The following is a 14,211-nucleotide window of genomic DNA, read 5'->3' as shown; positions in this document are numbered from 1 at the left end:
ATTGTATGATGCCAAATATATGGCATTTGCCTAGAACAGGCAAAACTATGGAGACAGTAAAAATATCAGTGGTTACTAGGGGTTGGGGACATGGGGGAGGAAGAGATGAATAGACAGAGCACAGAGGATTTGGGGGGCAGTGAAAATACTCTGTATGATACCATAATGATGGATACATGTCATTATATATTGTCCAAACCTATAGAATGTACAACAGCAAGAGTGAACCATAATGTAAACTATGGACCTTGGGTGATCATGTGTCAATGTAGGTTCATCAACTGTAACTAATGTAACATTCTGGTCAGGGATAATGATAATGGGAGAGGCTATGCATGTGTTATGGTAGAGGAGTTATGGGAAAACTCTGTACCTTTCCTTCAATTTTGCTGTGAATCTAAAACTGCTATAATAATAATAGTAGTAGTAGTAGTAGTAACAGTAATAATAATAATAAAATCTTAACTTAAAAAAAAAAAAAAACAAATCCTGGCCTCCCTCTCTTTGACCGAATTGTCTTATGGCCAGCCTTGAGCCAAATGCCATGTTTAGAGAAATGTAACTTTCTGACTGACCAGATTGGATTCACAAATTTACTCCCAAATATCTGGTTGGTATCAGCACTATCTGAAATATGTGATCTGACTGGCAGGGCTGGGAGTAGAGTGAGACAAGTGAGACACTTGCCTCAGGCACAAAATTTGAAGGGACATAAACAAACTCAGTAACCAAGATAAATATATTGTAATGTAGTATTTTTTAAATAAAAAATAAAGCAAATATCCATTATGAAAATATAAATTTTTTTTAAAGACAGGGTCAGTAACTGAGCCATATTGTTATTTGAGGCAAAAGGAAAAACCAATAATACTGATGATTTACAAGAAATATAAAGATGGTTCAAATGCGATTGTTGTTTAATGTAATGAAAAATATTAACAAAAAGTATAAGCCAAATTATCATTTTCAATAGATAAAGAAAACTCATTTGATTAAATTTGATACTTGTTTTATGATTTAAAAATTTAGTAAATTAAGGAGAAGAGACCTTCCTTAATCTGGTAAAGGATATCTACCAAAAAACATATAATACTTCGGGGTAAAATTTTAGAAACATATTTGTTAAACTCAGGAACAGGAGCAAGATGCTCTCATTACCATTGCTATTAACATATCCAGGCTGTCATAGTTTTACAGTCAAAGTAAAAAGACAAGAAACAGAAATTAGGTATAAATATTACCACATTAGTTATTTGCATATAATATGCTTGTTATAATTGAAAATCCAAGAGAATCTAAAACAACAGAACACTGGAGTTCAGCAAGATTACTTTATGCAATTTTAACATATGAAATCGATATATTTCTGTAGGCTAAATAGGAAAATAGCAATAAAATTAAAAATAAATCAAACAAAAGAAAAAACAGAAAATACGCACTAGTGACAATAGAAAAAAAACCCTAATCTACTTAACAGTAAATCCCACAAAAGATGTGTAAATGACTTTTACAGAAAAACCCCACAGAAAAATTCAATATGTTATTGAGGGCCATAAAAAAAGCTAAATACCTTCCCATTTATTGTGACCCTTATAATTAGTATTTGCAGAGCAATAATGGAACAAGAACACTAGATTCTGAAGAAAAAAACACTAAAATACAATAAGTATTTTTAAAATTAAGAAATCAGAGAGAAAAGTGATGAAAATATCTAAGCTATAGAAGGAAAAAGCCATAGAAAAGGAAAATGGGAGAGAAAAAAACAGTAAGAAAATTAGGAATTCAATTCAAGAGCTCAACCTTGTTGTAATAGAAGTTCTACAAAAATAGAAGAGATAAAATTGAGGGGAGGGAAATTTTATAGAACTAATAACATGTTTCCTTTATTGAAATGGGATATTGTATTCAACAAAGGAAAACCTACCCAGCACACTCCCTACACACACACACACACACACACATGTACACACGCACACACGCACACACGAAATTTCAAGCACTACAGATGAAGAGAAAATTCTAAAAAACAGGGGAAAATGTGGAGGAATAGGTCACATACAGAGAAGCAGAAATAAAAAAAAAAGGAATTGTGCCTCTCAACGGCAAGAATGGAAGGAAGCCAGAATAAAGTTGGATGTGGAAGCCTGAGGGATGAGGAATAGCTGTTTACTTGTTATACACATTTAGTACTAATTGACCTTTAAATTATGTGCCTGGAGTGCTTAGCTGAAAAATAGATATTAACTAAAATAAATGTAAAGTTGTTTAAGGCTTTCACTTTCCATCAGAGGCTGTGAGGAAAAGTTCTGAAGTGTGAACTAAGAGATATTGTTTATTATACAAATACTGACACTACCTGGTGGATGAATTTGTTTGTCACCTAATTTGTTTACCCCACATTTACTCATATTTAGAAACTGTTTTGGACTTGACTGCTTATAAAAATTCTTCCAGTTTGGCATTTTAGAATTTTATAAAAATGTTCTCTATTTTAAAGCCTCCAACACCGATACATGGTAAGCCAAAACAAATGTGAAGATGTTCTGTGACTAAAAAACAAAAGTCAACACTGGCCAGGTTCTTCTGTTGGTAATAACCACATTCTATGTAGATTAAGGAAGTCATTTTCAGTGGTCTTCTATATTCCTCCAAAACTAGCCTATGTGGATGTAGCTTGCCTTATCTAAACTGAATACACCTGCAACAGATTTCTTTTTTCAGTGCCTAATTAGTCCATAAACAACAGAAGTTTTTTATGACAAGCTTCCAAGTTACTACTTTACGGGGTGGGGGGCACTCACTTTGGAAGATTCTAAATGCCTTAACATTTGGCTTTTGCTTATGATAAAGTACTTAATCTCTTTTTGTAATAATTCTTAAAAGAGCTAGCAAAATTTAGTGAAGCGTAAATTATTTCAAGTACCAAAATATTTTATTTCAATCTACAATTTATTCTAATAAGCTTTAAGCAAATGAAATTGAATCACAATTAAGCCATTTCTGTCAACACTACTGATAATTTGCTCTTCTTCATTTATCATGAGATAATATCAGCTAAATCAGTTATGAACCTGAGTGTCTTTGGGGTTTTAATCCATATTTAATCTGTATTTTCATAAAGTGTGTAATTCCAATTTACTGACCTCTCTTTCTTAAGTTGCAGGTGCTCTCAAGTTAGAAGTCAGAGGAAACTATTCAATATTTCCTTCTTAGTCGAATTTTGGAATCAGAAAGCAAGAATTCTGACCTTCAAAAGTCATTTTTTTTTAACATATTCCCCATTCTCAACAGAATGTTCTACAAAATTTGTAAATCACTCTAGGGAGATTTCCAGAGTTTCAAAATGCAAACAGCTGTGAGCTACCTAAACGATCTATCTTGCCAAGAAGTTTCTACTCCCAAGATGAAGAAATAAACAATTACCTTTTTTTTTTTTTACTCAAAATATCTGCCACTGTTCAATGAGAACGTTTGTGGAATTATAAAGCTAAGTATACGTTAGAAAAAATTGTATTCAACCTTTTGCATATTCTCTTTATTTTTCTCCTTCACAAGCTACACACACATACATACCATCATTTAATTGGGAAGAAAATCTTTAAAATCCAGTAAATCCCACAGTTTCTCTTTATCTACTGGCTGCCAGTACTGTCAGACACAAATGAAGAATATTTTAAGTATTGTAGAAGAAAAACATAAAACACCAAATCAAATGCAATAATAAACAGCATAGGATTTGGATTCAAATCAATTTGGATTTGTACTCAATAAGCCTGACTCTTCTTTGCCTGTGAAATGATTATGAGGGTAGATGAGAGCACACATGGAAAGTATTTAGCATAGTGTTTGCTGCATCGTAAGTACCCAATAAGATGATAGCTATTGATATTAAAATGTGTTGAATATTTATTATTTCCCAAAGTTTTAAAATATAGTTTGAGCTGTAACAATTATTCAAATAAATTAGGCAATTAAAAGTTAGAGTAGGAAATTTTAGGTACATTTTGTTTGCTAAAGTAACAATTTCATAAAATGAGAAATGAGATTAAGTGGTTTTACTGTTAACAAGATGGAGAAAAATGTAAAATTTTTATATTTAGAATTTTAGAAATTTTTAATAATTTGTTTTTGAGAGAATTGCCTGAGGTGCTAATAAAATTTTTAATATGGGACATGGGTAAAAGGGGTAAAAAGCAGTGAATGTTTTTATTTTTATAATGAACCTATGTAAAACTCATATTAAAATATTTAAATATATCTTATGTTTCTAAGAAATTTTAAGTTTAAAAAATGATCACCATTATTCCTTGAGTCATCCTTCCAAATATTCAGAAACTTATACTATTATTCATATATGAGTAATATTGGAAATGTGTGCTCTGGATAGAAACCGGATTATAAATATATTTGAATAGAAAAATAGCCAAGCTAGTGGTGATGCTTTCTTTCTTTTTAAACATCTTTACTGGAGTATAATTGCTTTACAATGGTGTGTTAGTTTCTGCTGTATCACAAAGTGAATCAGCTATATGTATACATACATCCCCATATCTCCTCCCTCTTGCATTTTCCTCTCACCCTCCTTATCCCACCCCTCTAGGTGGTCACAAAGCACCGAGCTGACATCCCTGTGCTATGCAGCTGCTTCCCACTAGCTATCTATTTTACATTTGGCAGTGTATATATGCCCATGCCACTCTCTCACTTCGTCCCAGCTTACCCTTCCCCCTCCCCGTGTCCTCAAGTCCATTCTCTACGTCTGCGTCTGGTGATGCTTTTTTGTTTTTTTGCGGTACACGGGCCTCTCACTGTTGTGGCCTCTCCCTTTGCGGAGCACAGGCTCTGGGCTCGCAGGCTCAGCGGCCATGGCTCACGGGCCCAGCTGCTCCGCGGCATGTGGGATCCTCCCGGCCCGGGGCTAGAACCCGCGTCCCCTGCATTGGCAGGCGGACTCTCAACCACTGCGCCACCAGGGAAGCCCTATGGTGATGCTTTAATGCTAACTTTCTGAACGCTGTTTTGTGTTTTCCTATATTGCTAGTACTCATTATTTTCTTTTTCTCCGTGCAGAATCATCTAACTGAAACTCCAGTAGCTAATATCATTTGAATTATATTCCATACAGTCTTCTCCCAAAAATATCTGAAGTAGTTTGCCAGATTAAATATTTTACTCATAATGTTACGAAGGAGGAGGACTGGTTTGAAAACTAAACAACTTAAGTTTCAAGTTCTAGTTCTACCAATTTATCCAGTTGTGTAAACTTACTAAGATTCTATTTCCTCACCTGAAAAGTGAAAATAAAATCTTATTCAGAGTTAAAGAAAATGTCTAAAGCATATAGCATATTTCTGGAAAAATGCCAGTCATCAACAATGCTACTTTTTGGGCTTCCCTGATGGCGCAGTGGTTGAGAGTCTGCCTGCTGATGCAGGGGACGTGGGTTCGTGCCCCGGTCTGGGAAGATCCCACATGCCGTGGAGCGGCTAGGCCTGTGAGCCATGCCCACTGAGCCTGCGCGCCTGGAGCCTGTGCTCTGCAACGGGAGAGGCCACGGCAGTGAGAGGCCCGCGTACCGCAAAAACAAAAAACAATGTTACTTTTCTTCCTCAACTTCCCCTAAAACAGAGCAGAGACCACAGAAGCACTGCTAGATATTAAGTACTTAAAGATACACTAATTAATACAACTCAAAGTTGAATCTATTTTTTATGCTTCCTTACAATTAATCCAAAAAAAGAGGGTCCTCCAACCATAGTATTTTTTTTCTGAATAGTCGCAAATACCATGAGAAATGCATTTTAAGGGTACCATGTATAAGGGACCATGGTTGACACTGCGGACATTAACTTCCTAATAACTTTGCAGAAAGACATAGAAACATTTCCCAGGGAAAGGTTTTGTACTTGCCTACTCACGCCACCCCCACCACCCCAGTCCCACCCAGCCTCACAGAATAAAGCATAAAACTTGATTTGGAGTGCATGACCATTGCAAATAGATTAAAATACAAATTCCTTATCACAACCTACATGGCCCTACTTACTATGTCCTGATATACTCACGTGGAACTCTCTTCTTGCTCACTGATCTCCAGACTCTAGAAACAATCGAGATGTAGCACTTGAACAGGTTTTGCTTACTTGCACTAGTATTCCGAGTCAACTTTGTTCGGGTTTACCACCCGTATTGAGCTGGTGCACTCTTCTCCCTGTTGCTGGGAAAACTGGCTGCTAATAGTTCCCAGCTGCACCCTTCTGCAAATTGTCCTCAGCTGATAGTAGTTACTTTCCCTAGAAGTTGTTTCCCTCTCCCAGAGCGCTTCACACAAGGACTGACTAAGAAGAAGCTATGAAAAGACAGACTCCTGTGCAGCAAGGGAAGACAAATCTGACAGGCAATTTATACTCCAGAGCCCTAGCCTAATGCATTAGGCCAAATCCAGATTTTACCTGAGACCACATGCTTGCTCACCTCCTTCTTCTTCTAGTCCTGCTTCACTCCCTCCCTTAATGCTTTTTCCTAAAGTCTAAAGAGTACTCCTTCAGTAAATTAAATCCTAAATCCTTCTCTCAAGCTCTGCTTCTGGGCCCTATGGAGAATAGACTCCTTTCTAATCCATGGAATACCTCATATTTCTTGACTTTTAGGTTCCAGAGTAATTATTACCTTCAGAGAAAATGCTCTTCTGCAAGAAGTATGTCCTCCCTCCATCCTACCTTCCTATCCACTCAGTCCTGGTGTGTTTCAGTCATTGAACATACTGCTTTTAAGCAATTGGAGTATTTGAGCAATATGAGTAAAAATAAGTATATTTCCCTAAATGTCTACCTGAGGATAGAAACTAAATTCCTTGAGAGCAGGAACCATGTCCCTATTATCCAACTTTGTACTCCCAGTATCTATCCAAATGCTTGGTACATGGCAGATGATCAATTAATATGATGATCAGTTAACATCCAATGGATGGCTCTAGTTCAGAAACCTTGCTTTCTGATGATACAACTGTTTAGAAAGGTAGATTTCAGGGGTAATTAATATGCCCCCAAATACTGTCTCTCAAAGGTCAGCTGTATTAAGCCAGACTGGCAGGATTATAACCAATTAATCATTGATTTTTTTCCTAACACATAGTGGTAAAACAAATATTTTTCATGCTTGAATACAGCGAGGTCCTTGTTTATCAAATGTGAAAGACACTTTTCACTCTGTTGTGAGCTTTTGAAAATCTGATTTGTATTCCTGATCAGATATGTAGGAGTTAATCCACTTTAACGTAGCCATAGGCTTCAGAGTTGTCTAGCTTTAGATCATTTCAAATATTTAAATATATGTATGTTACATATATGTGATATGTACATTCATTAGAAGAAAAAAGGTGGTATGTCATTTTAATTTGTAATGTTTCACTTATGTTTTAACATTTATTTAATGATTGTTTGCCTTTGCATCTAAATACTGTATGAAGTACATATTCTTTTTACTGTATATAAAAGGATATTTTAATTGTATAGTCTAAAATAAGTACCTCCCCACTATAACTCTAGTCATCATGTGCATCAGATTGTTTTCTTAGAAGTCTTCCCTAGTTATTGGGATTTTTATTTAAAGAAAAAAGGACAGAATTCCATTATTATTTCACTTAAGAGAGCAACTTTGGCAATTTGAGAATGTTTAACACTAGATGGCAGGATGAGACTGTAGATACACAACTCCTCAAGCTAAGTATAAAAAAAAATGATACTTTCTCAAGGGTGTTAAGAATTCTTAGGCAAATACATTGCATTATTCTTTAATATATGCATTATATATAGTTCCACACTACTTTATATTTAAAAGCTTTCACTGTGTATGATAAGAGTGATGTTAAACACAAATAAATTAATGAAAAGAAAATATAAATTGCTAATAATTTTATAAGTTATATAAATATGACAATAGCTGAATAAAATAGTCTGTACTGGGAAAACATTCATACTATTTGGCATTCTTAGAACTTAATAATTAAATTTTTAAGTAAAATGTAAGATGTGGTCACTTAATCAAGTGTTGCTTAGGTCAACATGCATAAACACAAAATTAAATAAACTATTTATTTTCACAATGAAGATGGATATTCAGCAAATAAGAAGCATTTCAGAATAAGTTCACAATACATATCCAGAGATGAAAAGGGCATCTTTTTCAATGCCAACTAATACTATCCTAGAAATAAGAACTATTTTAAACTCTTCTGGGAAAAGCGATTCAAGTTTCCCAGATGAATTACTCACTCTCAGTATTTATGTACCACTTGTCAGTGCAATATGGGTAAGTATAGCTAGGGTGACCATATGTAATTTTTCATCCAAACCAGGACACTTTTGAATATAAATATATAAACTGGAACTGCCCTAGCAAACTGGGGCACATGATCACCCTGCTTAGGGGACATCATCCTCAGGAAGTTCATTTTGTGAGCATTTATAATTTTATTGTATTTTAAAATTAATTTTTAATTAGTCCATGACATATCTCATTTGCTAGTCTTAGCTTTTAATTCTAGCAACGGTTAGACCTTTTGGAGGAGGAGAGGCTCAAACACTCATTAATATCTATAAGAAAATATTGAGTTCCTTAGAAGATCCAAATCCATGAGAACTTCATAAGAATCAATGAAAAGAATAGGCAGGTTTGTAGCCAATTGTTACTGATACGTTGTTTGACTTTCTTGGGGAAACACATTATAAAATACTAAAAGAAATACTCTATATAAGCTAGTAAAATAGTTTTATTTATCCATATATTGACCTGATGTCATGGTACTCACTTCAAATTTAAAGTTTTCTGTTCTTTTCAAATTTGTATTTATAGTAAATATTTTACAAACAACATCAAGATCTCCTTGAAATGATAAAATATGTATATAATTAGAGTGAAATCAGCCCTTTGGTTTTAATAATGGAAAATAGCATATTCACTTTCAATGGCTCAGCCATCAGATCTGGGTCCTTCTACTAAATGCAATTCATTTAGTAATAAAATAACTTGAAAAATGCTAAGCAATTTAAGTAAAATGATAGAAGGTCAGGTCAACTTCCTTACCAGGATTTTTTTGATTTAAAGATTATAAAAATTGTGTGTTTCTCCCCAAATTATTGGTTCATTTTAAACAATGCATGGTATACATAATTTTGTTGATGCATAAATTTTCTGAGTGTAAGTAATGACTTTTAGACAACTGAGAACACAGAGGAATTATTAATTCACAACATAATACCTGAAAAACTTCATAGAAATAATTTTTAAAGTTCTTTCTTGCACCCTCACCAAGGACAGTCTGTTCATATGTTTCATTTAAAAGTGTTTTGTTTTGTATTGTTTGTGACAGAACTATGCTCCAAGGCAGTAGCCACACGAATTCAAAATAAGTGGTCAGTTCAACCCAAACTACATTTTTGGTCTAATTTGACTAAGTTAGTCAAATAATATAAACAGTAATCCAGATATTTTGAGATAGCCTCCTCCTGAGTGTTAGTCAAAGTGCATTTCACATGGTAATTGGTACTCATTACTGGTGGACTACGGCTCTCATGTGCCTTACATGGGACCACAAATGTAGGCACAAATCTGCGTGTAGGATTCTGAAATGGGCAAGCATGACTAATTATTATTATATATTTCATTCTGCATTGTACATCATTCCTGAGTTCTATAGAAAACCTTATTGACAGTGTTCTGCATGGTTACATCTAGACTCTGCGTTTGCAACATTAGTTGTTAATTGCAGAGAATTTGGCACTTGATTCCTCATGTGCTAGTCAATCTATGCTGTAAACAACTAGATAACAGAATACATCCTATTTTTTCTTAATTCCCCAACACAGCTAGTACAGTATCTAGCTCAAAATATAGGTTTGATCACTTATTAAATGATTGCAAGTGTCTTTAATCATCTGTTCTGGAAAAAAATTATTTTATAAATAAAATACATAAGGCTAAATTAATATATTGATTAATGCCTCACTGGTTAAAAATCACCTCAATGATTATTGAAATGCTTTCACTTTGTTCTACTGCATTTTTTCCAAATACCTCTTTTCATGTTTCAGTGTTGAGATCCATCTTTTCACCTGTCCCTTCATACCAAGGGTGGCTCCCTGAAAGTCCTCATGCCATTTGTTTCATCTGGAGTTTATAAAATGGCAACTTAGAATCTGATTAGTGGGATGCAGTTTGCCTGTTATTTCTAAATAAGGCTTTTAAATGATAACTAATAAAAATTATCCAAGGGACTTCATGGAGTATAACCATGTGCCTGAACAATAATTTAAATATAAATACTATAACCTCTATTAGCCTTCCCATTTAGTGTAGTATTAGTAAAGGAGAAAGATGATGTATAGTAGAGGAGAAACAGGGTTGGTTTCAGATTCTTAGGACATAAGTCCAAAGCATAGATTTTTTTTATTCCCTAGACTTTACTAGTGTTGGACAAATGAAATCAATGACTCTTGAAGAAAAAATATTAGTACTTTTGCAAACTTATTGGCAAAAGTTTTAGTTTTTTATAACTTAAATTCAAAAGCTATATTTTGATCTCTTACTAGGAGTCAGATGATATGCCAAGCATGAGAGATCAGAAGACATGGACAGTAATCATTCAGGCACGTATTAAAGTCTAGTATTTGATTCTGCTCTGAATTTTAAGATGGGAACAGCAAGACATAAAATGTTTTGTCAAAGGTCACATTAGAAAGTATCAGAACCAGGACTGGAATCTCATGTCTCTTGGTCCAGTCCCAGTGCTTTGTATTTCTTCTTAGTGGTTCCCTTAGTGTATTCACTCCACAGCAGAATTCAGTAAAGCTTTCACCTGGCAATATCCACGTCAGTATTCTGATTAAAGAACCATTTTTTGTTGAGTCGGTCATAATCTGCAACATTAGCTTTTCTTCTCATGGGCGGAAAGAAATAACTCAAAAAGAAGTATATCTCAGCAGCCTCTCAATGCAAAGCAAAATCTAGCCTTAACTGGAAATGACAATATTCTGTAAACTTGCAACCTATGGTTATTTTCTATTTCTCAATAACCAAATAGGTATAAGTTAATTTCTTACAAGCTTTATAACTTTGATAGAGATTAGTATGTATCCAATTTTTATATGTATTTATTTTTATCAACCTTGATCTTATTGATCTTAAGATCAACAATTGTGTAATAAGTTTCTTCCAAGTAATAAAAGTGTCAGCAGGAACATAGTGTTTAAAATACGTGAATTCTCTTTAATTTATGTTGCCTGGTCCTCTTTTGTTATTCTACAAGGAATATGAGAATCTCATTTTGTTCTGGAATTGCAGTAACATACCAATATTTCACTGCCTCTGATCTCAGATTTACTAAGAATTGAGTAATCATCATCATATCATATGTATTTCTAAATGTTACTTAATTTGTTGATTGAAAGTGTTAAAAGTATATGGATTTTAGATATTCTTTGATACATCTCTTCTAGTTTACAGATAGAAAATTGATGCCCAGATAAGTGACTTTTAGTGCTGTTTAGATTTCAGAAATTATTATTGTTGTTTTATCTCACACATACACCATATTGTCAAAAGAAAAGTTCATTTCAAATTTAAAACTTTCTCCCCTGATAACATTCAATGATTTATTAAACACATTTAGAATAAACTTATGTTTTGAGGCAAAACTTTTTCTAAAACATTAAAGTATGTTACATATTTTACCTTGTTTCATAATTTAAGTCTACAAATTATCGGCATTTTTTAAAGGCTATTTTGAGGTATAAGTGTAGTGGTATTAATTACTCTTTTATTTCATAGGTAATAACAATCAAGTCAAATATTTTTAAATATGTGCAATTATTTTAAATTTATAAACACGTTCTCAAAAGGTTATTTTCTCTAAGATATATATTTATATATAATGAAAAATAATTATGTATGTATATGTATACACACACAACAGATACACACACAATGATTTTGGTTATGACACATACACATATCTATGTCATGAACAAAATTTAAAAAATGTTCAAAAACCTACAGGATAGAGTTTCATCATTTAATTGTGGAAAACGGATCAGGAAATAGCTCTGATTATCAGAGATCCAAATTAACAAGAGTTAGATCACAGAACTAATTATGAGGGAAAAATAGTTATTACTTTTCTGTGTTCCTTTATGAAGAAAAACATGTTAGATTTAAAAATTCCCTTGATGCTTTGTAAAGTATAATTCAACACACACACACACACACACACACACACACTTCCTAATTCCTTTAATTCTTTGAGCAGAATACTATGTTCAGATTTCCTTCAAATCATAGGCATCTCTGTTTGACAAGTTCTAACAGAACTCAGTCAAGGTGAAATCCAGCCAGCTTTTGCTGCTAACAATGTGTTCATACAGCATATGATCTCTGTCTGTTCAGGCTGCTTCTTGCTCTTGTCTCAGAATGAAAAAGGAGTGCTGCTTTCCTGGGGTATGCCATTTGAGAAAGAAAGTAACCTAACACTAACTGCAGGCGGGGTCAGAGTGATGTAACAGGAAGCTCTGATGTTTCCCTTCTGCTGCTGAGCACATACAATGTGACAACCCTTCCAATCTACTCAGAACAACCCTCTCTCTCCAGCAGAGAGTGTCACCTCCTGCTTTAGATCATCAAGCTCTGCTAACTGGACCTCACCCTGCCTGCAGGGTTACACTGCAAAGCTTTCACCCTTCCGCACCTTGTCTGGGGGTACATTTCTTCTGCGGAATCTCAGAAAATCAAATTCCATCCTAAGAATATTTCACCAAGAATTTCCTTAGGAGCTGTGCTGGGTAAGTGCATTATTCAAAATAAATATATTTATTCGGAGTCGTATTCTCATGTAGTTTGACAATGTTTCTACTATAGAGTTTAGTTAGTGACATTGAAATTATGTTGAAACAATTCTCATTTATTTCACATGTTAGAAAAATGAGAGTATATCTCCCCAAGATGTACACAATACCTATTATTACTAGATAATATTATGTACAGTGATATTCTAGAAAAATAAATTTAGGAAGTAATAAAACATCTAAATGGATTAAAAGGCACACTTTTGAGCAAATATCTTGATCAGGGAACAATGCTTTTTAAACTTAGCTCTACTATTAGCTAAGCTTAAATTTTGACAGCTGGAAAACATTTTTCCCCCAGGAAGATCTTTAAACTTTCCATATAATCAGTATTCTAAAAAGGGGGTGAAAGAATAACTACTTATGGGGGTCTCGGAGTCTCACTCTGTAGCTGAACACGATGGAGAATAAAAAGAAAAGGAATCACTTTGGATTTATTATATTTGTCTTCTATTTGCCACTCACCCCTATTTACACATACATCTCTAAGTATTGAACTAATGGAATTTTCATTGTTCGCTGTTGCCAGATGTGTCTAAGTATCTCTTTTACTAACTCTGAACTGTTTCCGCTGTATTGGATCATGGGGTGGGCAACAAAGGAAAAAAACAACTAGGGTTGAGAAAATGTTGATATTTCTATATTAACTCTAATTTCCAAGCTCTTAAGCTAATAGAATGTGTTACTTCCATTTGTCTGGTATCCCTCTGCAAGCTTTTTCGGGGAGGGTGTGATACTGAGATAACCGTGGGTAAAGAAAAGTAATAAAATATTTCCCAAATAGATATATCAGATAATTAAACAGGGAAATTAAAGTATGTATTAAAAAAAGAATTTCCAGGATAAAACTTACTGAAATGTTGAGATGAATCATCTGTTAATGCTTCTTTCAACAGTACAGACCGTCCTGGACAATTTAAGAAACTAGTATCTACTTAATAAGTTGTTGGTATAGAGACATGACAAATTTGTTGCTAAGAAAAATTAAATGTCAGATTTGGGTTCAAATTATATTAATTGACATAACTTTAATATATTTTCTTACCTAAGTGAAATTATAATCTGCAAAATATCCTTCAGTGGAGAAATCCTGTACTTAATCACCCATAATCTGGCACATTAACGGTGGACTACCAACACATTTTGAGTAATTCCTTCATAATTTTCTACTCAGTTTTTCCACACATTTCTCTAAATAATGGAAAGTTCAATTAAGTCTTATTTTTGTGATTCTTTAAAAATATTATGGCTGGTTTCCTATCTCCTGTCATTCATTAATTGTACTGAGTTCCCTGACACATTTTTGGAAATAGAT

At 33.9% G+C, this 14,211-nt stretch overlaps 1 protein-coding gene across 3 annotated transcripts in view; it reads left to right on the top strand.

Annotated features, from left to right (window-relative positions):
* The first annotated feature begins 12,609 nt into the window (after positions 1-12,609).
* The window catches only part of CALCRL (calcitonin receptor like receptor), a 103,302-nt gene continuing 101,700 nt past the window's right edge, over positions 12,610-14,211 (top strand). For all 3 annotated transcript variants that reach the window (XM_081242418.1, XM_081242419.1, XM_081242417.1), the window contains exon 1: positions 12,610-12,833. The gene's annotated coding sequence lies outside the window, so the exon portion shown is untranslated. The remainder of the gene's footprint in view (positions 12,834-14,211) is intronic.

The sequence above is a fragment of the Mesoplodon bidens genome (genome assembly GCF_964165515.1).
Source record: "Mesoplodon bidens genome assembly, chromosome: 8".
Lineage (NCBI taxonomy): Eukaryota > Metazoa > Chordata > Mammalia > Artiodactyla > Ziphiidae > Mesoplodon > Mesoplodon bidens.
The sequence above is the reverse complement of the archived record's forward strand: the minus strand, read 5'-3'. Positions and strand labels throughout refer to the sequence as shown.